Consider the following 22,950-nt stretch of genomic DNA (forward strand, 5'->3'; position numbering starts at 1 on the left):
GATCCATTTTAAAGATCCATTTTATCAACAAAGACACAGGCGCAGAGAAATTAAGTAATATCACAAGGACACACAGCTAGTAAATAGTGGAATAGAGAATTGAACAGGTATCTCTTGACTTTGATGTCTGTTATTCTTCTTGTTTCCTCCAAGGTAGCAAAATCACTCATGCCTGAACATAAGGTGACTTTGGATAATTGGCATATATTAAGAGGTAGGTACAGGATTGAAAGATGCATCTTCTTTATCCAATCATCTATCATAGAATACTTCAGTTGCTTCCATGTCTTAGCCACCACATTTAATGCTGCTATGAACATCAGGATGCATATATCTTTGCAGATAAATGTTTTCAAGTTTTTTGGGTAAATGACTAGAAGAGAGATTACTGGGTTATATGGTAATTCTAGTCTTAGTTTTTTGAGGACTCTCCATACTGTTTTCTATAGCGGTTGTATGGAAAATGTGACATATTTACAGATGTGGTATTTGTGTGTGTGTACACACACATACACGCACGCACACACACACACACACACACAATAGAATGTTACACAATACACACACACACACAATAGAATGTTACTCAGCCATAAGAAAAAATGAAATACTACCATTTACAACAACATAGATAAATCTCGAGATAATCATGCTAAGCAAAATAAGTCAGGCAATAAAAATGAGGACCATGTGATTTCATTCATATGTGGGATATAAAACTTAAAGCAGCAAACATGACAAACAAACAGAGACTCAGGGACACAGACAGTAGATTACTGGTTACTAGAGAGAAGTGGGAACGGGGAGGTATATAGGAGGAAAAGGATAAAGTAAAAAGCCATTTCCACATGGCCTTGTGTTTTGTCTTTGGGCAATGGTAGTGGAGTATCAGTCAGGGAGAGTCTGGAGTAACAGCCACAGATTCTCTGTGTCCCTCTTTCTCATGAAATTAATTAATTTATTTAAATTAGTTTCAAGTATGCAGTACATTAGTTAGATATCTATAATGTTCATAAAATGATCCCTCCCAATTGCTCTCTCCCTCCCCTGGCCCTCCACTTAGCCATCGTATTAATGCTAACTGCATTCCCTCTTCCATGCTCCCTCTCTGTGCCCTTTTAAAATAATGGCTAGTGATTGCCTTATTAACATATGTTTAGATCTACTATAGTAAAACACCATATTGGATTAGCAATTTCTTATAAGTAACATGCCATGATTTTGAAGAAAAAAAAACATTTTAGTGGGGATGTGCCATTTGGAGTCCAAAGATCTGTATTCATGTTTGGTCATTCTGTTACTTAGTTCACTTCCATTCTACCAAACACTAACACATACAGATGTCCCATCCTGAACCTTCCCAATAGCACCTCTGGGCCAAAGGCCAGGTACATTCATGATAGACTATCTGTCTGTTTTGTTATTATGGGCAAACCAAGCAAACTGCTAACTCTGGAGGCAGTGCCAAGAACACCACTAATGATCAGACTCTAGATCCTAATTAGGAAGCAATGCAGATTATACGCACTTGCTCTTTCAATTTTACCACAGCCAGAATTAGATGTGCATTTCATTTTAAAATTAGTAATAATATAGTATAGGTGTGATCTAGGGACCTTGTTGAAAGGAACTATGGTTTGCAGCTGGGCTTATTTTTTTTTAGCAATTGTTATTTGCACTCTTTTATAAAATATAGGTGTTAGACTTTTAAGAATTTGTGAAACAGGCAGGGTGGAGAGAATATTAAATGGACTATCTTTTGAGTACTTGTTAGTTGAAATGGCCAATGACACATTAATCGTTTAGTCCAGTGGTCCCCAAGCTTTTTAGCACCAGGGACCGTTGCTCCTATGAGACTCTGACTGATGATCTGAAGTGGAGCTGAGGGGGTGATGATAGCGCTGCGGGGTGGCTGCAAATACAGATGAAGATTTTCTCACTCACCCACCACTCATCTCCCACTTGGTGGCCTGGTTCCTAACAGGCTATGGACTGGCACCGGTCTGTGGTCTGGGGATTGGGGACCCCTGATTTAGTCCAAGCTGAAGCCTTTCACATCTACCTTGGGGTAAATAATATTTCCTCTTAGATTTATAAAGAAGATTGTGAGTGTGAAGGAAAGATATATAGAAGTGTATAAAAAGCACTTAGCACAATATATGACCTCAAACCATAGACACTATTGGTTTATAATTGCTGTAAACAAATACTGAAGGTCTTACTTTTATTTTTATTTTTGTTTTTTCTTATGTTATTCTTACTTCAATTTTTTTTTTATTATTAGTTTCAGGTATATAGTAAGTTGGTTAGACATTTATATAGTTTATGAAATGACATCCCATAGCTGTTACATTACTGCTGATTACATTCCCTATACTATGTTCCCCATCCTCATGACCATCTTTCAATTGCTAATATGTTCCTCTTTAACCCTTTACTCCTTTCTCCCAGCCGCACAACTTCCCTCCCCTCTGGCAGTCACCAGATGGTCCTCTGTATTTGTGAGTCTGTTTTCATTTAGTTTGTTCTTTTTGTTCCACATATAAGTGAAATCATATGGTATTTATTTTTCTCTGTCTGACTTATTTCACTCAGCATACCCACTAGGTCTGTCCATGTCATTGCAAATGGTAGGATTTCATTTTCTTAATGGCTGAGTGATATTCCATTGTATATATGAACCATAACTTCTTTATCCAATCATCTGTTGGATAGCACTGCCATGAGCAGAGAGGTGCCTAGATCTTGACAAATTAGTGTTTCAGTTTTCTTTGAATAAATACCCAGAAGTACAATTGCTGGATCAGAAGGTAGATCCATTTTTAATTTTTTGAGGAACCTCCATACGGTTTTCCATTGTGGCTGCACCAATTTGCAGTCCCACCAACAGTGTATGAGCGTTCCCTTTTCTCTACATCTTCGCCAACACTTGTTTCTTGATTTATTGGTGACAGCCATTCTGACAGGTGTGAAGTAATATCCCATTGTGGTTTTAGTTAGCATTTCTCTGATGAGTAGTGATATTGAGCATCATTTCATATGTCTATTGGCCATCTATGTCTTCTTTGGAGAAATGCCTATTCAGGTCCTTTGCCCATTTTTTAATTAGATTGTTTGGTTTTTGGCGTTACGAGTTCTTTATGAATTTTGGATATTTGCCTAGGATACATCTCTTACCAGATGTATCCTAGGCAAATATCTTCTCCCATTCAATAGATCGTCTTTTCATTTTGTTGATGGTTTCCTTTGCTGTGCAAACACTTTTTAGTTTGAGGTAGTCCCATTTCTTTTGTTTCCCTTAACCTACGAAGATATATCAGACAAGAATTACTAGTAGTAATATCAGAGAGTTTACTGCCTATGTTTTCTTCTATAAGTTTTATGATTTCAAGTTTTATATTTAAATGTTTAATCCATTTTGACTTTATTCTTGAGTATCATGTAAGAAGGCAGTCCAGTTTCATTTTTTGCACATATCTGTCCAGTTTTCCCAGCACTATTTATTGAACAGACTGTCTTTACCTCATTGTATGTTCTTGCCTCCTTTGTCATATATTAAGTGAGTGTATAGATGTGGATTTATTTCTGGACTCTCTATTCTGTTCCATTGATCCGTGTGTCTGTTTTTATGCCAGTACCATGCTGTTTTGATTACTATAGCCTTGTAGTATAGTTTAATATCAGGTAGTGTGATACCACCAACTTTATCTTTCTTTCTCAAGAATGCCATGCCTATTCGGGATCTTTTACAGTTCCATATTAATTTTTGTATTATTTGTTATAATTCTCTAAAAAATGCCATTGGTATTTCAAAAGGGATTGCATTGAAGCTACAGATTGCTTTGGGTAGTATGGCCATTTTAACGATATTAGTTCTTCTTACCCATGTGGACAGTATATGCTTCCATTTATTTGTATACTTTTCAATTTCTTTTGTCGATGACTTATAATTTTCTGAGAACACGTCTTTTACTTCCTTGGTTAATTTGACTCTTAGGTATTTTATTGTTTTTGATGCAGTTGTAAATGGGATTGTTTTCCTAATTTCTCTTCCTGAAAGTTCATCATTGGTATACAAAAATGCAAGCAACTTCTGAGTATTAATTTTGTATCCTGCTACTTTATTGAGTTCATTAATCACTTCTAATAGTCTTTTGGTGGAATCTTTAGGATTCTCTACATATAGTATCATTTTATCTACACATAAGAACAGTTTTACTTCTTCCTTTCAAATTCAGATGACTTTTATTTATCTTGTATGATTGCTGTAACTAGGACTGCCAATACAATGTTAAAAAGGAGGGGTGAAAGTGGGCATCTTTGTCTTCTTCCTGATCTTAAGGATTTTTAGCCTTTCCCATCATGTATGATATAGCTGTAGGTGTGTCATATATGACTTTTATTATGCTGAGGTATGTTCTCTCTATTCCTCCTTTGCTGGGAGTTTTTATCATAAATAGGTACTAGATTTTGTCAAATACTTTTTCTGCACCTACTGATGATCATATGACTTTTATCTTTCAATTTGTTAATGTGGTGTACCACATTAATTGATTTGCAGATATTGTACCAACCTTGCATCTCAGGAATAAATCCAACTTGATCATGGTGTATTATATTTTTAATGTATTGCTGAATTCAGTTTGCTAATATTTTATTGAGGATTTTTGTATCACTATTCATCAGAGATACTGACCTATAGTTTTCTATTTTGTAATGTCTTTATCTGGTTTTGGAATTAAGGTAATGGTGGCCTCAGAAAAGGAAATAAGAAGACTTTCCTCTTCTTGAATTTTCTGGAATAATTTGAGAATAGGTATTAATTTTTTAAATATTTGGTAAAATTAGCCTATGAAGCCATCTGGTCCAGGACTTTCATTTTTTAGAAAGTTTTAAATTACTGGTTCAATTTCTTGGTAGTAATTTGTCAAATTTTCTGTTTCTTCTTGACTTAGTCTTGGGAGATTGTATGTTTCTAGGAATGTATCCATTTCTTCCAGCTTGTCCAATTTGTGGTGTATAATTATGCATAATATTTTCTTATGTATTTCTTTGTATTTCTGTGGTTATTTCTCCTCTTTCACTTCTGATTTTATTTATTTGAGTCTTCTCTCTTCTTTCGTTGATGAGTCTTGTTAGGGGTTTATCAATTTTGTTTATCTTTTCAAAGAACCAGCTCTTGGTTTCATTAATCTTTTGTATTGTTTTTCTAGACTCTATTTCATTTATTTCTACTCTGATCTTTATTATTTCCTTTCTTCTACTCACTTTGCGGTTTGTTTGCTTGCTGTTCTTTCTCTAGTTCTTTTAAGTATAAGTTTAGATAGTTTATTTGAGCTTTTTCTTATTTCTTGGGTTAAACCTATATTGCTATGAATTTCCCTCTTTGGACTGCTTTCACTGTGTCGCATAGATTTTGAGTCATATTGTTTTCACTTCAATTTGTTTCTAAGTATTTTGTGATTTCTTCCTTACTCTCATTATTAACCCATTCATTGTTTAGTAGCATGTTAATTAGCCTCCATGTGTCTGTGTATTTTCAAGTTTTTGTCTTGTAGTTGATTTCTAGTTTCATACCATTGAGGTTGATATGATTTGAATCTTCTTAAATTTATTGATTCTTGTTTTGTGGCCTCACATGTAGTTAATCCTGAAAAATGTTGCATGTGCCCTTAAGAAGCATGCATATTCTGCTGCTTAAGGCAAAAATGCTCTAAAAATATTGATTAAATCCATCTAGTCTAATGTGTCATTTAAGCCCACTGTTTCCTTGTTGATTTTCTGTCTGGGATATCTGTCTATTGGTATCAATGGGGTGTTAAAATCCCCTACTATGAGTGTATTACTATCAATCTCTCTATGCGTGTCAATAATTGCTTTATATATGTAGGTGTTCCTATGTGAATCTTACTCTTAAAACTTAACTCATAAAAGAATTTGGGAGCACCAACACTAAACATATTCATTTGGTATAAAATAGTAAAATAGGACTTAGTATCATTATTGACAATGCCACATGTTAGTAACAAAACCACATGAAAAGCTTAACCTGGGTCCATCCTATGAATTAGAATATACTTATTCAGGTAGAATTCGATTCAGGTTCTTTTCTGCTAACACATACAAGACAAATGCAAAGCCCTGCCCTGCATTATGTTTTAATCTTGTAAGAGATACAGATTTACCAAGAAATGACAATACATTTCAAAGGTGAGTGAAAAATAATGTGGAAGCTCAGGTAGAGAGGAACAAACTGTCTGGAGAAGAGAAAGCTTTACAGAGATGGTAACTCATTTGGGAAATTGAAGGATCGATAGGCATTCACAAGGAAGAGAAGAAAGGGACGGAGCAAAATATTAGGATAAACAAATTATTATCACATGAAATTCTTAACTAGAACCAATGTGTAAAAAAGGTTTCAACCTTAATTATATTTATTACAAAGTTTTTAATATTTCCAACCTGAGGAAAAGCCCTGGATTGTGCTCCAGGAGCTATTTTCATCAAGATCAGGTCACTAGCCTCACCTGTTACTGGTTGAACATATAGTTGTTAAATATCTATATCAGGAACTGTGCCAGGGGCTGGGGATGCAATCAAAGAAAGCAGAAGCATAGCCTGTCTTCCTGGAGCTTGAAATCCAGTGGAAAATCAGATGTTTATAGAGTACTGGAATGTTAGGAGGAACAGTGCAAGGTATTGAGAGTATTCAATGGGTGAAGGGCAGGAGATGCTTTTATACCTAACTTCATTGTGCCTCAAAAAATGAAGATAGTAATTATTATTTTAACTAATTCCCAGGATAATTGGTATAGGTTATAACACTTTAGAAACTATAAGCATGTATAAAAATATAAGGTGGGGTAGTATTGTTTTCACTCTTCTTATTCACCTAATTATATTTATTTTAAATTGTCAATAATTTAGATTTTTTCCTAAATATAAACAGATATTTATCAATGGAAAACTATGTCTTGAAATATCATTCCATCCACAAGAAGTATTTAGCGTCAACTATTTACATTGTTTGGGAGAAATCAGTATAATGATTATGTTTAGTGTCATCTAGTTATCTCCGTTTAGAGAGGAAAAAAACATAAATGCTACGTGCTATACAATATGCCCACACTCAGAGAGTAAGGACAGAATTCAAAGATTCCTACTTTATGCCCTGAAAAGTACAGCTTATCCAAGATTTCTCCATTAAAGCCAGAGGAGAGTGTAAAGATAAACAAAAACAAAAATGCCAATTTAAGAAAGAAAAACTGACACAGTGTCTAGTTTGAAGACTCTCTGAACATGGAGGTGGAATGGCAAAGGGCAGAGCCAACTGCTGGAGGCAGTCTGTCTGAGAGTCCACAGCTTGCCTCTACTGCTTATTAACCATGTGACCCTGGGTTACTACATAAATTGTCTGTACTCATCTTTGCTCATTCCTAAAATTGGAGTGGTAATAATACTTATTTTGAGAGCTTTTGAAAGATGCAATGAATTTATAATAGGCAAAGCTTTTAGAGTAGTTTCTGGTATGGTCTAAGTGCTCAGGACATATTATCTATCATTATCACTCTTAACTATCATGATTACTCTTAAACTTACACCTCTCCTATAGGGGGAAACATCTAGAGAAAGTGAAACCAGCTCAAAGCTCATGTTTCTTTCTTGTTGGAGATGGCCAATACTGACTGTGAAGTGCAATCAGATATTGACAAACTTGTCTTTTCCACCTCTTAAATAAAACAGGTCCATCAATTTCAATCTTTCTTATACCTGAAAAAAAAAAATTCTAATGTAGTCACAGTAATGTATCTGTCCAAAGTCCTCTCACCCATTTCTCATGTTTCCGGTTCACCTGAGGTTACCTGGCTGTAGAATAGAAATACCCAGGTTAGTACTCAGATTAGCAAAATTCTGGATCTAAAAATGACTTAATGGTAGGAAGACAGTATCACATTTTGTTGTATTTTTACTTCCTTTCATTATTTCTTTCACTGGGTAAGACTGGAGATCCTGCCTTTTATTTTATTTATAGAGCATATATAATAGATCTTGTATATTTGGAAATATATGATAGTCCAATCTTGCAAATTTAATAAAAGTCAAAATGGGAAAATAGACTCAAGCCTCATCATATTACTTTTCAATCCTTAACAAAGACATGCTAATGCTATGTGTGTGTGTGTGTGTGTGTGTGTGTATATATATACATACATATATATATATACACATATATGTACACACACACATACAGATATGCATATACATATATATACATATACATATACACACACATATATATAATCCCTAAGCAGAGTTCACTTTGGCTGGTGTCCAATTAAATTAGAAAGTACCTTGAAGGAGGTGCTGCAAATGCAACCTCATGCAATTAAAGGAAAGGAAAGAAAAAGAAACGTTGGCCAGATCATTTGTTTTTCCATAGATTATCTTTCCAAATGTGGACCAGCAGGAACAATTTTTATGCTGACCTTGGAAAATTACTGCAGCAAATTGTATGTGAAACATAGATTTAGAAATTTTGAAACCAGTCTATTTAGAGAATATGAAATTTACAGTTTGGAATATAGAACTAATTCCAAATAAAAGTGAGGACTAAGTTTTAACAAAGCTCTTTGAAGCCTGATTATTATCAAAGTTGTGATGTTTAAGCTTTTTAGGCCATTGAGGCTATTTCTAAGCTCCTAAACTATTAATCATTTTCGATCCTCTTAGATTTTGGAACAGGCCACAGAACTGGAATAAAAACCTTCTTTAAAAAAAAATTGGACTGATCATAATTGTATAATGTCCCAAGAGTCACATAAAGATTACCTACTAGAGTGAGAATCATATGTTGAAAGTAAAGATGATGTTACAATCTATATTTCTGTTATTTTTTCCCTTCAGTTTAATAGTCTTTCTCTGCTACTTTATAATGAGTGAGTCACCCACAGAGCTAGTAGAGCTGGATTGCCCCCAAGCTTCATGGTATAAAGCAAGAAATGGCAAACTGCAACTTGTGGGCAAAATCCAACTCATCTTCTGTTTTTCTAAATAAAGATTTGTTAGAACACAGCAAAACTATTTGTTTATTCATTTCAATGAGCACTTTTGTCCTACAATGGAAGAGGTGAATAGTTATATCAGAGATGGTCTGGTCTACAAAATCATAAATATTTACTTACTATCTGAACCTTTGTAGAAAAGTTTGTTGACTTTTGGTACAGAGAAAAAAGTAATGGTAAAAAATGACATTTCTGTAGGTGTTATCTATCACTGCAGTCTTCAGAAATCTACAGTATTCTCTTTTTATAAATAGAAACTTGCATTTTTTATATATTATTTCTCAGGTTAGGATTTTGTTTCTGAAACTAATTACCACTAATTACCAAGGTGAGTTTCAACACTTTTCCTTTCAAGTTTCTCAGCTCAATCATATTCCATTCTCCAAAGCCCTCTTTAATATCTTCGAATGGATCTGACCATTCCTTTCTATGTCTCATTCACATTTATTTCTGTATTAAAGAGTATTTCACTATTTCTTTATATATTTGCCCTTCCCCCAACCTGTAAGCACCTCCAAATTAAATATGGTATCTCAATCATCTCTGTATCTCATCTCTAACTTACTGACTAGTGTAGAGTAGGTGCTCAGTGAATGTTTGTTGATGTTAGCTGAAAAACAAAAAGTGATAAGCAGAAGTCTTGAGAAAGTAACTTGCTCAAGGTCACAAAGCCAGCATCTGATGAAGTTGGGATTTGAAAACAAGTCAAGTAGTCTTTCCATTTATTTTACAACTAATCAGAAGACTAGAGTTTTCATTTTGATTCTGCTATTGCTAATAAAGATTGTAGTGTTTTTATCTGTAAAATAAGGTTGTTGTGCTAAGAGATATCTTTCAAAATCTCTTCTCTAACATTCCATGTGCTCTAAGATAGTCATTTCATTAAATCATCACAGAGATTACTAAAAGAAATAATTATAGCAAATGACTATACTGTATACGGTTGTTAGGGTAAAAAATAAATATAGCAAATGACTATACTGTATACAGTTCATGTTAGGGTAAAAAAAAAAAAAGACTGCTTAAGGTCATCTAATGAAAACACCTCCTCAAAGGGACCAATCACCTCTCTGATAGGTGTCTGTTAATCAGTTTTGAATGATATTGATGTTCCACCTAGTTGTGCACAGGCACAGGCTAGGTGTTCATTATTTAAGGTATTCCTGAAGACATAAATTCATTGGGGGTGGACCGAATAACCTCTTAAGTATGTCTCAGTCTTGAGAATACTAAAATACTTAACTCATTCTTTACTGATATCTCTATCATGTCCACAAATTAAGCCAGATTGGAGTTGTCAGGTGGGCATGCCTTTGCTGAACGGTTCTAGTTCCAACCTGCATAAAGCTACAAGCTCTTTCCAATTACTTCTGTCAACTGCCATTTGGCTTACCCTCTGAAGAATAAGAAATCAAGTTAATGAGAAATAGTATGTAAAAGGTATTTTGGATTGGCTAATATCCACTCTCTACTTTCTCCCTTGACTACCTCCGCTATAGAGTCTGTAAAAGATAAATATCTGTACTTCTAGCCTTTCTTTCTAGAAAGGGTGGCTACATGATTGAATTCTTGCCAATAAGCTGAAAGCTAAAGTCTGTGTGTGAAGTGGAAGGGAAATCTGCAAAACTTTCTGTGGCCATGACAAATGGGATAGCCATATTGGTGCCTTTGTGCCCACCCCCTTTTCCCATTCTGTGTGGAAATAGTACACGATGCCCAAGGATGTAGAAACCATCTTACAACAATGAGAAGAAGACAATGAGAAGATAGGTAGAGATGTCAACTCCAATATCATGGCAGCTTACCTATTTGATAAGCTTTATATGTGAGAAAAATATTCTCTTTTTGATTGTCACAATTAGGTACCTTGCTTATTACAGCCCAGATCATTCCTATCTGATACAGATTTTACAGAGTTTATGAGAATTTGCAGGCAGAAACACTTGGGATTGAACCTCCATTCTGACACTGTGTGAAAGTGGGTAAGTAATAATACCTCTCTAAGATGGAGTATTTTCGTCTAGAAAATAGAAATAATAATAGCACTCAAAGGCTTGTTATGGGGATCAAAGCACATAACACAGGTGGAAGCATTATGGAAAGTATGTGCCACATAGTATATACTCAATAAATATCTCATGTTGTAATTACTGTTATTATTAGTTGCAGTATTTGTGCCATGTGCCAAGCTCTATACATGATGAGATAAATAATTCAATATGTTTTCCTTTTTGATACTCTTTAAAAAACTTATTAAGTAAAAATAATTACATCCATTTAATGTGAAAATAATTACATCCATTTAGTGAGAAACTGAAGCTCAAAGAGGTTAAGTAATTTGCCAAAGATCAAACAGCTAGGAATTATAGAATTGGAATTTTATTCCATCCCTCATTCTAAATCCTACACTTTCTCTCTTCCATGTCTGTGTTTTTCTTCCGTCAGACACTGTTCATAGATATGCTGGGGAGAGTGAGATTTAGAGAATGCTGGAATAAAGCTAACTCAGATTTAATAAAAAATTCTCAAAATCTTTAATATGCTTAAGTATGTAGTGAGTCTTCAAGAGGTAGTCTAATAATGAGAATAATGAGTATTTCCCATTTTTAAGGCACACATGGTGTTATAAGTTAAATTGTGTTCCCTAAAAACAGACATGTTGAAGTCCTAACCCCTGGTACTTTAGAATGTGGCCTTGTTTAGAAATAGGAAATAGAGTCTATTTGTAAAGAAGTCAAGTTGAGATTAAATGATTAATAGGGGCCCTAAGACAATATGACTGGCATTTTTATGACAAGGAAAAATTTAGACACAAAGACAGACATATACCCAGGAATGATGCTACGTAAAGATAAAGACAAGCGGTTGAAGTGATTTATCTATAAGCCAAGAAATGACAAAGATTGCCAGCAAATCACCATAAGCTTGGAGAGAAAGATAGAACAGATTCTCCCTCACAGCCCTTGGAAGAAATACCCTGAGGACACCTTGATCTTGAACTTTTAGCCTTCAGAACTATGAAATAATAAATTACTATTGCTTAAGCCACCTAGTTTGTGATATTTTGTTATGGCAGGCCTAGGAAATTAATATATATGGGAAAAAAGTTCTTGGGAGAAGCTCCTTGATTAAATTTCCTCCTGGTTTTTCTTGTCCAGGTTGGCCAACCCAAATTCCTTTAACCATTCCTTGTCTGGTATGAGCTAAATGTATGAGCTCACACTAAACCTCAAGTTACTAATATATAAACAGAATATTCACTTTATTAATAAAGCCAGCATCAAGATATTGGAGACAAAATACTGATGGATCTGGAAATAATTTCCAAGAGGGTGGTGTATGAAACAGGATGTATTATAGGTCTCCTTCTTTTTGATTCAAACTTTAATGACCAGATAAAGTTCTAGATATGTAAGGTTCAGGGGCATTACTTACCATAAAGGATTTTCTTACGAAATTTTAATAAGGCACACTTTCTTTTATATTTTAATTTCAGTCTTTGGAAAATTATCTGAATACATATATAACATTAGAAAAAGAACGTGCTGCTAAAAAGCTGTCATAAGAAATATAAAAATTTATGATATCTATATTGTAATACCCCTTTAGGTGTGAAGCTGAGGCGTATCGTGCAACCTGCACAATCATGCATAGCAGTTCTAACTTGGCCCACCCTATGTTGACCATAAATATATATATCCCACATAGGTAGTTAATTTGGTTTTATCTAAATGAATTCTGACAAAAGGCCCTATTATGTAATTGCTGTAGAATAATGTATTCATATTAATAAATATATGCCAATGTAGACACCTTTGGCAGAGATCCCTCGCCATTCAAATGTCTTCTCGTTTATTTAACCAGATATGAATTTCCCCATTATTTTATCTCAATGGGCATACCAGGTAGTTGCTTTATTAAAGTAACTTTACATTCTGTGAATGCCTTACTTTAATATAATATATATTTTCTTTAAATATATGTTTTTATTTAAATATATATATGTATATAGCTAAGATAGATCTTTGGTTATTCAGACTTTAAAAATAAACAGTCTAAAATTACCAGGATCATGCTGTAAGTTTTCTAACTTAAAGAGGTTCTTGGGTGTGTTCCAGGGGCTTCTTAAATCTCTTGAAATTACATGGAAAATGTCTGTGTGCATTTGCATCTTTTCAAGGATGGGCTCCATTGCTTTCATCAGATATGCAAAGGGGTATGTATCACGAAATGGGTTAAAAATCACTGCTCTACAGTGTAGAAACTCGAGGCCTTACTCACTCATATCTATGTGGGAGAGTGCACTTAGGAGGACTTACTGAGAACTTTCTCCTAACCACAGATGCTCCTTCAGCCAACCTCCATGCAGAGATGGAGTGGTCTTCCATTCAGGCCCTTGTCAAGATAGGGTTCCTAAGCCCTCCTAAGAGACTGGAGAGGACTGAACAAGATGATGCATGTAAAACACTTAATCCAGAGTCAAGCATAGAGTAATTACTTGGTAAATGTTCCCTAGTATAATTATCCCTAGTTTGGTTGATCCCTATAGAATATGGCTCTGCTTTTAACACCCATACAAAATACCTGTACTGCAGGTATATTTTCTCATTTAGTTCCATTTCATACTTATCAAAATTTGATTAAACAAAATAGTATTTATGGAATATTTCTTGAATAATTTTCTTTTTATCTGGTCTTCTAGATTCTCTTAAAAAACAAACAAACAAACTGTCTACAAGCTAATCAAGGCCATCAGTGAGCAATATATTTGGACTAATTCAATGTTTTCCTGTTCCCATCCTACTTCCTTCTCTATACAAGACATTGCTTTTAGAGAGTCAGGCTTTGGTATCAGCCCATTTACATCTATTAAAGGATTTTTTTTTTAAGCCCTAGAAATTCTATTATTATGTCTATTATAAAGATATTTTTGAGAGCTCTGTACACTCCATTATATAGAGTTCTTTTTGTGAGGACCAACAATAAATACCTCTCTGCTTTCAGTTCCAGAAAAAAAATATGTTTTTCCAGGAAAAGGAAAAAGTTTGTTTCAAATCTTAAGTCCTTGTAAATAAAAACCATTATCACTTTTTTCCCTTTTCATTGTCTGCTAAAAGACCCATAGTCAAGTTTTTTATTTACTTTTAGCAAATATAGAGGACCCCCATGGCATATATTCTTACATACAATGCCATTAATGACGTCATCTATTTCAAATCCATATTTTATCAAATTTCTGCTTATTTCTCCTAATTTTATTTGCATTTTACTTTTTTTATGTTCAGATTTATAAAACAATTTCAAACACTTCTCGAATAAGAGGAGTATACATACATTCGTAAAATATATGTACATAAACAAATAATGCATGTAACTCAGCTACTATGGCAAAGTAACTAACTTCTCTGAATATATTTTTTTTAAACTTAAAAAGCTTAATGGTATGTACTTCATGGGACTGTAATAAATATAACAACATTTGATTTATTGATATATTTTAATAGAGTTTCTGGACCAGAGTAGGTACTCATCAGTATTTGTTCCTTTACTATCCTTCTAAAAGACTTACAATTTTGATAAATTAGTAGTCAGCAGAAATATTAATTTGCCAGTAATCCTAGGAAAGTGGTGATTCTTGGCATGAGATACAGACATAAAAGGGCCTTGTCTCAGCAGATTTAGGTTGAAACAGCAATTAGATCAGATTGTTACGATGGGGGAGGAATAGAATGAACACAGTGTGATCCACATATAAATTCATAGAGTAATTAAAACATAGTCATAGTTCTCAATAATGACAGCTCTTGAGCAGAAAGTGTTTAGGGCTGAAATATTAGAATTGCTGAACTCAGATAAAGTTTTATCAAACAAATTGCTCGAGGCAGGTAGTACACATTTTTGTGCCTAAGTCTCATAACATCCTCCTGTAAACTTTATCTTTGGAAAGACATAAACTTTACCTTTGGAAAGACAATAAAAGATTCACAGAATCTTTTTAAACAAATAAGGTAATGCAGTCTGAGAAAGATGGAAGTGGGCATTCCACCAAACCAAAGAAAGACCTGTATTTTTCTATGGGATGAAGTACATATGTTTTTCTTGGGTGGTTTAAAAAGCACCAAACTAGAAGTACATATGTTTTTCTAGTTTGGTTTAAAAAGCACCAAACTAGAAGTCCTTGATATTAATTAGAACTCTGCCATCTTCTAGCTCTATGACCTTAGGAAAGACAGGAAGTTTCCTAGTCTATTAATAGGAATAATAATATACACACCCCACAGGGTAACTGTGAAGATTAAATGAGGTAATAGAAGTAAAGCAGTTGGCAAAATGTATGGCATACAGTACTCAAGTGACTTTACGTGTAAAGGAGGAAATGACAGGAAAATAAATCACATACTAAAACCAAGTGAAATAATGAAGTTGTTTTAGTGGCTTAGTAATATATCAACTTCGCTAGATTGAACTACATTTCCCAGAATCCCATTTCTTGTATATTTTTGGCTAGAGTGAGCTACAGGAATGTTCCCTGTGGGGGATTTAGGGTGCAAGTGAAGCAGTAGCCATTTTGTAGTATACGAATCTGCCGGCTCACCTCATTGGCATAGGCAGCAGCTAGACCAAGGCAGTAAGATATTTTTAATGTCTTAAAATAATAGTACTTCAGATACTCTCTGAAATGCTGGGAAGGGGTAATATTGCACCTGGGAACTATATATCAAAAGATATTGTGTGGAACTTTATGAAAGAAAAAGGTAAAGGATTTGTAAGAATGACTGGAAAATAGTAGGTGATCGAAACACATTTTTATTTCAGGGATGACTAAAGAGATAATACAGAATAGTTTTACTCCTTTCTCCTATACCCTCGATCCTATACTCTTCCTCATAACACACATCGTTCCTTCTCCCTTCAGAACATTCGAGTTCTCTCATTATACTAGATATTTTTCACAGGCATTTAAATTTGCTAAATCTCAGTCCCATCTTTAAAAATTATTCTTTCTCCTACTATCGCTATGTTTCCCTCCTTTTATTTACAACCAAACTTCTCAAAAACAATTGTCTCTACTCTTTCTATTTTGTCACCTCACACTTGCTTCTCAATTAACTCCAAACTGGTTTCTACCACTTCTTGAAGGCTTTTGAAGATTTCTATGGTACTTAAATTCAATGGATAGTTTTAGGATTTATTTAGCAATATAGTCTTAGGGATATCTCACACTTCAAATATCCAAACTCAATTCACATTTTTTCTCCCTAAACTTGATTTCCCCAGTGTTTCTTTTCTCAGAGAACAGCACCAATAGTCCCCCAGCTGCATAAACTAGAAATCTGAGGGCGGGAGAAAGATAGAAACTTGCTGTTTCCATTTCTTGGCCAGTATCAACAGCTTCTAATCAAAATTAAAGGTTTCTTCTTCTATGGGCCATATTTCTTTCTCTATAGATCATGGAGTTTACTTTTCTTCCAAACCAATCTCCACATAGCAGCTATAGTTTTATGAAACACAATCTGCTTAATAATTTTCAAATGGCAAATATTGCTCTTTGAATAAAATGTCAGAGTTGAGTATGATATGTTTCTTTGTTTTTCTCCTCTCTTCTTCGCTCCCTGCTTTCCTGCCGCTCTGGCCATATTCCTTCCTACCTCAGAGAGCTTGCAAAGGCTGATCTCTCTGTAACAGCTTTTCTGCCATAACTTTATCATTCAGTTTACCTAACCAAATCCCACTAATCCTTTAGCTCTCATACTTAACTTCTGTTAAGTCTTTCCCAACCTCCCTCATAGGTCAGACATCCCTGATATAAGATCCCCTAGCACTCATTGCACTTCTCCTTTGTAGCATATCACAATGGTAACCAATTAAATGTACAAATATAACTTCTGGGAGGTCAAAGGCTGTATCCAGCTTGTTTACTACTATACTGTCAGCATTTAGCACAGTGTAAGTTCCCAATGTATGTTTGAACTAATAAAAGTCTGATTCGATCATTATTCTAACTCCTCAATAAAGTATTTAAATATAAATATTTTCTTATTTAATATATGAGTAAAAAAATGTAACATCAAATAAAAGCCCAAGTAGAAAAAAATGTATTAAGGTAGAAGATTTAAATAGCTAAGTCTTTTCATTAAAATCAAGTACCTAATACATTATAGATATTTAATAAATGTTTATTAAGAATGCAGATTATAAAGGTATATTAGACTATTTATAGTTTTTAAGCAATAAATTTGCATTAGTAAATTTAAACTGAAATCATACTTGCTTGTATATTGATCTCCTTCTCTCCTCCTATGTTTGTCTATATATTTCCCTAATGTTGAGAAGAAAATGCACTTTTTCTACCTTGCAGAATAACTTTGTTTTCAAGATGAGAAAAATGCTATTTGATGGAACAATGAAAAAAAAAATACTTCTTATTAAAGTAAATAAACTGTGTAAAATTGCTCTCACTGACACTTTAGAAGTGTTGTATTTAAAAGACCAGGAGCAGAAAATTGAGTTCCAAACCTTAGATAGAACTGTCAGTCCCCAAATATACCACCTGCTGTCATGTCACCCACCCCTGCAACCCACAGTCATCCCCAGGAGCCAGTAGCACCTACCATCAGCTGGAAAGTTTCTGGACTCTGAAAAGTTCTACTCCCATCAACTTAACTGAACCTGGTGAATATACAATTAGTTTTCCTATATTAATTTGATTCAAATGAGGTTTTAATTTCTTTTCCTCTTTTTAACAAAAATTTTGCATCATCTATTATATAGCAAGTATGAATTCTGCCCTGTGCAAGCTAATGTTTTATGGAAATGAGTGATGTGATATTGTGATTTATAGAAATATACAATATTTGGTCATATAGATGGCAAAAACATTTATCAAATGTTTGGTCTTCAGGCTTAGTTCCTGGCTCACAGCTCTCAAATACCTTGGGATTTCCAAAATTATGAGAGCAACAATGATGTCTATTTTTATGTTAATGGGGTGACTTTTGGATCCCACTCAAGAGTGGAGGCTGGCTGCCAAAAAGAACTTTCAGTTCTACCTTCTGATTTCCAGGGAGGGGAGAGGGGCTTAAGGTTGAATCAATTGCCGATGCCCAAAGATTTTGTCAATTATAAGCACAAAATGAAACCTCTATAAAAACCCAAAAAGACAGCTCATTGGTTCTTTTTGGAGAGCTTCCATGTTGGGGTACTAGAAGGCTTCCACACATTACGATGCTGGGTCCCACACTCCACAAGGTCAGAAGCTCTTTCCTTTGAGATCTCACTCTATGTAACTATTTCATTATCTGGCTGTTGATTCATATCCTTTAATATCCTTTTTAATAAACCAATAATCTTGTGAATAAATGGGTTTTCTTGAGTTCTGTGAGCTATTCTAATAAATTAATTGAACCCAATTGGTCAGAAATACAGGTAACAACTTGGACTTGCAACTGATGTCTAAAATGAAAAGCAATCATGAACCCTTTCCCCACGGAATCTGATTCTATCTCCAGGTAGATAGTTAGAATTGAGCTGAATTCTCAGCCCCTGCTGATGTCCAATATTGCTTGGTATGTGGAGAGAAAACCCATGTTAGAAACTGGCTCTCAGAATAACAATTTAAGTGATAAGCGCATAGGCCCTGCTTCAGTGCTAGCAAATAGGATGATAAAAGATGATACAAGTATGAACAGGATCTTCTGGCAACAGAGAAGTTTAATCTGCAAACCTTCTTGGGAGTGGTGACAGTTGAGCTAAGATTTGAAGGGCAAGCAAGTGAACCAGGTGATGCAGGAGCACAGTAAGGGAGAGAAGAGGCTGTGTGAAAGCACAAAAGGCATCCCCTGTAGTAGTAACATTAGAGGCTTACTAGTATAATTGGAGCATGAAAGGAGAAGGATAAAGAAACAGAAAAAATATCACAAAGGGTCATTTTCTTGAAGCCATACAATGAAGCAAATGTAGCATTTTATGAAAATCATTGTGGGGGATGATTAGAAGAGTTAGTTAGGGTGCCCTGAAGGGGAAGAACATGACTTTCACTCTATATTCCCAGCATCTTTCATATTGTCCCAAACATAAGTTAGTGTTTGATAAATAATTATTGAATATTATTTCTGAATGAGATCAGTTAGAATCATGTTACACTGAGGTAGTACTAAGTCACCACTCACTTGACTATACCACAGGCGAAAGTGTTCAGATCATTTTCAAAAAGAATATAATGGGGACAGAAGAGAGTACAGGACACTGAAGACCTGGTAGTAGAGGCAAAAGCAGAAGGTAAGGACATTAAAATAGAAGGGTAATGGGACCTGAGACAGATGTTTCAGACTCAATAATTTTTCTAGGGACAGTTACTTCCATCTCCATGTGTCAATTTCTATTTATTTATTTATCCCCATGTGAATTTCTAAAGCAGGAAAATATAATTACCATAAATGTACATAATAAAGACTAGCTTTTGCTAGGCATTGCATTATGCACTTTCAGGGGCTGCTATTCATTCATAAACATTTACTGAGCATCCACTGAATGAATGTGAGGCATTGTTCTAGGTCCTACCAACTCAGTCCCTGTCATGGTGTTTATGATGTGTCAGCAAAAAAAAAAAATAAACGAGGAGGGATAAAAGTATATGGCACACTCCCAAGCTGAGAGAAAACAGAGCATAATTGTCAAGAGCATGACTTTTGGAATCCAGATCCTGTATCCTTACTTAATCACTTGGCTATGACTTTGTGATCTTGGTAAATTACCTAACTGCTCTGCCTTATTCTATCTGTAAAATGTGGTTAATAGTAATTATCTATCTCTTTGGGTTATATAGAGTATTAATTGAGTTAACAGGTATAAAGATTTTAGAAGAGAGTCTGGCAAATAATAAATATGAGTAGTAAATATTATCATGGTTTTCTTATAACAATTAACATTATCAATAAGTACTATGAAGAAAACTCAAAGTAGGTAAAAGAGAAGAGAACCAGAGTAGGAAATGGGACAGGAGGAGATAATATCGATAAAGGGATCAGAAAAAGTAGTTTTGAGCAGATGACATTTCAGCAAAAGGCCTAAAATAAATGAGACAGTGAGTCATGTGAATATTTGGAGGGAGCATTCCAGAGAGAGAAGAACAACTACAGAATAAATAAGGGCCATTGGGTGGAACCAGCTCAGCTTGCTGATATTAAAATAATAGTAAAAAAAAAAAAAAAAAAAGTTGCTGTGACTATAAATGGTTGTACAAGGGAGAGAATTAAGTGAGGGGTAGGAGAGATGAGAAAGGACTAATTCATTTGGGGCCTCATGGGCCACTAGAAAGATTTTAAATTTTTCCTGAGATTGAGAGAAAGGTACCAAGGGGCTATGAGCAGAGATAGCTATGAGCAGAGATACAGGATAACTGGATATCTTTTTCTTTCTTTTTTTTTTTTTCAGTCCAAGCAACTTTTGGTTGACCTCACAGATTGCAAGGACTTTGTCATTTTACAATCCCTTATGTTTTTATTTTTTACACCTACAGCTCCTGGTCTTCCTAGGTGGTCTCCCATCCAAGTACTAACCAGGCCTGACCCTGCTTAGCTTCCAAGATCAGATGGGATTGGGTTTGTTCAGGGTAGCATGGCCGTAGACTGGATGTCTTTTTTAAAACATCACCATTCTGACTATAAATAGAGAATGGACTGCAGGAGAGTGAGGGCAGTAGCAGGTTATTCTTGTTGTACATTTAATCCACATATCGAGCATGTGAGATAAACATTAATCTTCCTATTTTACAGTAAGGAGCACGAGACTGTGAATCAATTTATCAAAAGGCACAAGGTGTTTAGACTCTAAGTCCATGTGTATTTTGCATTCTGCAGAAAAGGTCTTCCTGACTGGGTCAAATTGTCTACTACATGTTCTCACTGCAGCACATTCCGATCCTTCATAGCACCTAATGGCTTGATTTTATACTATTGGGTGATTACTTGTTTCATGTCTAAGACCAGTGGCAGTGCTTACTAGTGTGTCTTCAAGGTCTATCTAGGACATAAAGCAAGTGCTCAGGAATTATCTTTTGAATGAATGGATAAATTGTACTGGTAAAGTGAAAGTGGCAGAATGAAAAGTATGTGAATAAATACAGTAATAACATGAAGACATAAGAAGTTAAATTTAACATAGTAACAATAAGGACCCACTATGCAGGAGTGTCTGTTGTTTTGTTTTAATCTTGGCATTATTTTTAAATGATTATTAGTAAAAGTAAGAAAAAATATTTCCTATTCAAGACAAAAACTCTGATTGAAAATAACTTTTTTTTTTTTAAATCAGGGCATTAAACAAATACAGTAGATCTTTTCTCAAACTTCTTAATGTATTGGAGCATTATTTTAATGATTTTCTAACAGTTGGCCATGCCAAAGAATTCAGACCATTGTATATCTACAGACTAGGAAACAGATAACAAATAAAACAAATTCTAAATATTATATTATAATATTAGTGATGACAATTTGCATAGTGCTTTCTAATCTACAAATAACTGTTGTATATTGTTCATTCAGCAGGTTCATTTCTTCCAACATTTAAACACACACACACACACTTTCTGGATCATTTCTGCAGAGATCTCCTTCACAGTGGCCTTGATAAAAGCTGACTGTGGAATTTTATTAAATTCAGCCCCCATTAAGACTTGGCATTGTTTGAAGCACTTTGATGATGCTGAGCTCAGTGAGGGTACTTGTTCTGTCTTCATCAAACAGCAAGTACAGTTTTTCCTTTTTGGAGATGAAACTGGTAATAAGCTTTTCTTTTCATTGGTACATGAAACCGATTTTCACACCTTCGTTTTCTTTTTTTTTATGCAAGACATTAAGTAGATAAAATGAGTCCCTGTTCTCAACTCTAACACCTCTGAAATTAAGCCCTGGGGAAGCTAGTGATAACTCTGAAGTGGTAACTTCTCTCTAGGCTGTTTGGAAAAATAACCCTACCAACTACACAAACAAAGACTTCGCTATTATCACGCTACAGCACATGAATGGCTGCTAAGACACAAGTAAAGAGATGAGACACAGTGTCATCAAATGTGCCACTCCTGCCCTGACAAATAGGACATACTCAGTTTCACAACTGGATGATTGATGTTTAATATTATTAAAACACACACAAATTGTCACTCACTGGGTATTTACTATACCCAAGCAACTGGCTTTGTTTTTGCTATATGGTAACTAATTTAATCTTAAGAACAACCCATAAAATGTATATTATACCCTAAGTCTCATTTCTATACACATACAGAAACTGAAGATCAGATAAATCAAGCAACTTATTCAAGGCCACACGGCTGGAAAATAGCAGACCTGGGATATGAACCCAGGCCATTTCTCTTACATTGTTCTTTCTGTTTTGTTAGTTCCTTGAGGGAGAGATATATCATATGGAGTCTTGTGGGTAGAAATGGGTATATGAGTAGATATACTAAAAAATAGAATTGAAATTTAAACCCAGATGTGTCCAACTCCAAATTGTAAATTCCTTCCAATGCCAACAAAATGACCCCCTTTTTAATATAACAATATGCTTCTCAAAAATGAATAAACCTATAAAAATATTCTTTTTTTGATAATTAATTTTTTTCCAGATTTGGTTTGAGGTACATATATATTCTAAAACAATGGTCAACAGAAGTGAATGAATATGCATTGCTCTGACTTGTTAATCCCCTAACTGTGCTGTACTGTTTAGTAAACCACAATGATGCAAACTCAAAGACGAGGTCTTAACAGCAGACTAAAGGACTAGTTCTAAACACCCTGTCTCTGCTGCAGAATCATTGAGGAATTTGTTGACTTAAACTTCATTAAGGGTGCCCTGGAGATGGAAAGAGTTAATACATTTC

At 34.7% G+C, this 22,950-nt stretch overlaps 1 protein-coding gene and 1 non-coding gene across 3 annotated transcripts in view; both read right to left on the minus strand.

Annotated features, from left to right (window-relative positions):
* The window catches only part of DLG2 (discs large MAGUK scaffold protein 2), a 1,673,246-nt gene that overhangs the window by 675,759 nt on the left and 974,537 nt on the right, over positions 1-22,950 (minus strand). The gene's annotated exons all lie outside the window — the stretch shown is intronic.
* LOC120590732 (5S ribosomal RNA) lies at positions 20,572-20,690 on the minus strand. Its single transcript, XR_005649761.1, has one exon. It is a non-coding gene; the product is annotated as a 5S ribosomal RNA (ribosomal RNA).

This window comes from Pteropus medius, unplaced genomic scaffold (genome assembly GCF_902729225.1).
Source record: "Pteropus medius unplaced genomic scaffold, Ma_sr-lr_union100, whole genome shotgun sequence".
In the NCBI taxonomy this organism is placed as follows: domain Eukaryota; kingdom Metazoa; phylum Chordata; class Mammalia; order Chiroptera; family Pteropodidae; genus Pteropus; species Pteropus medius.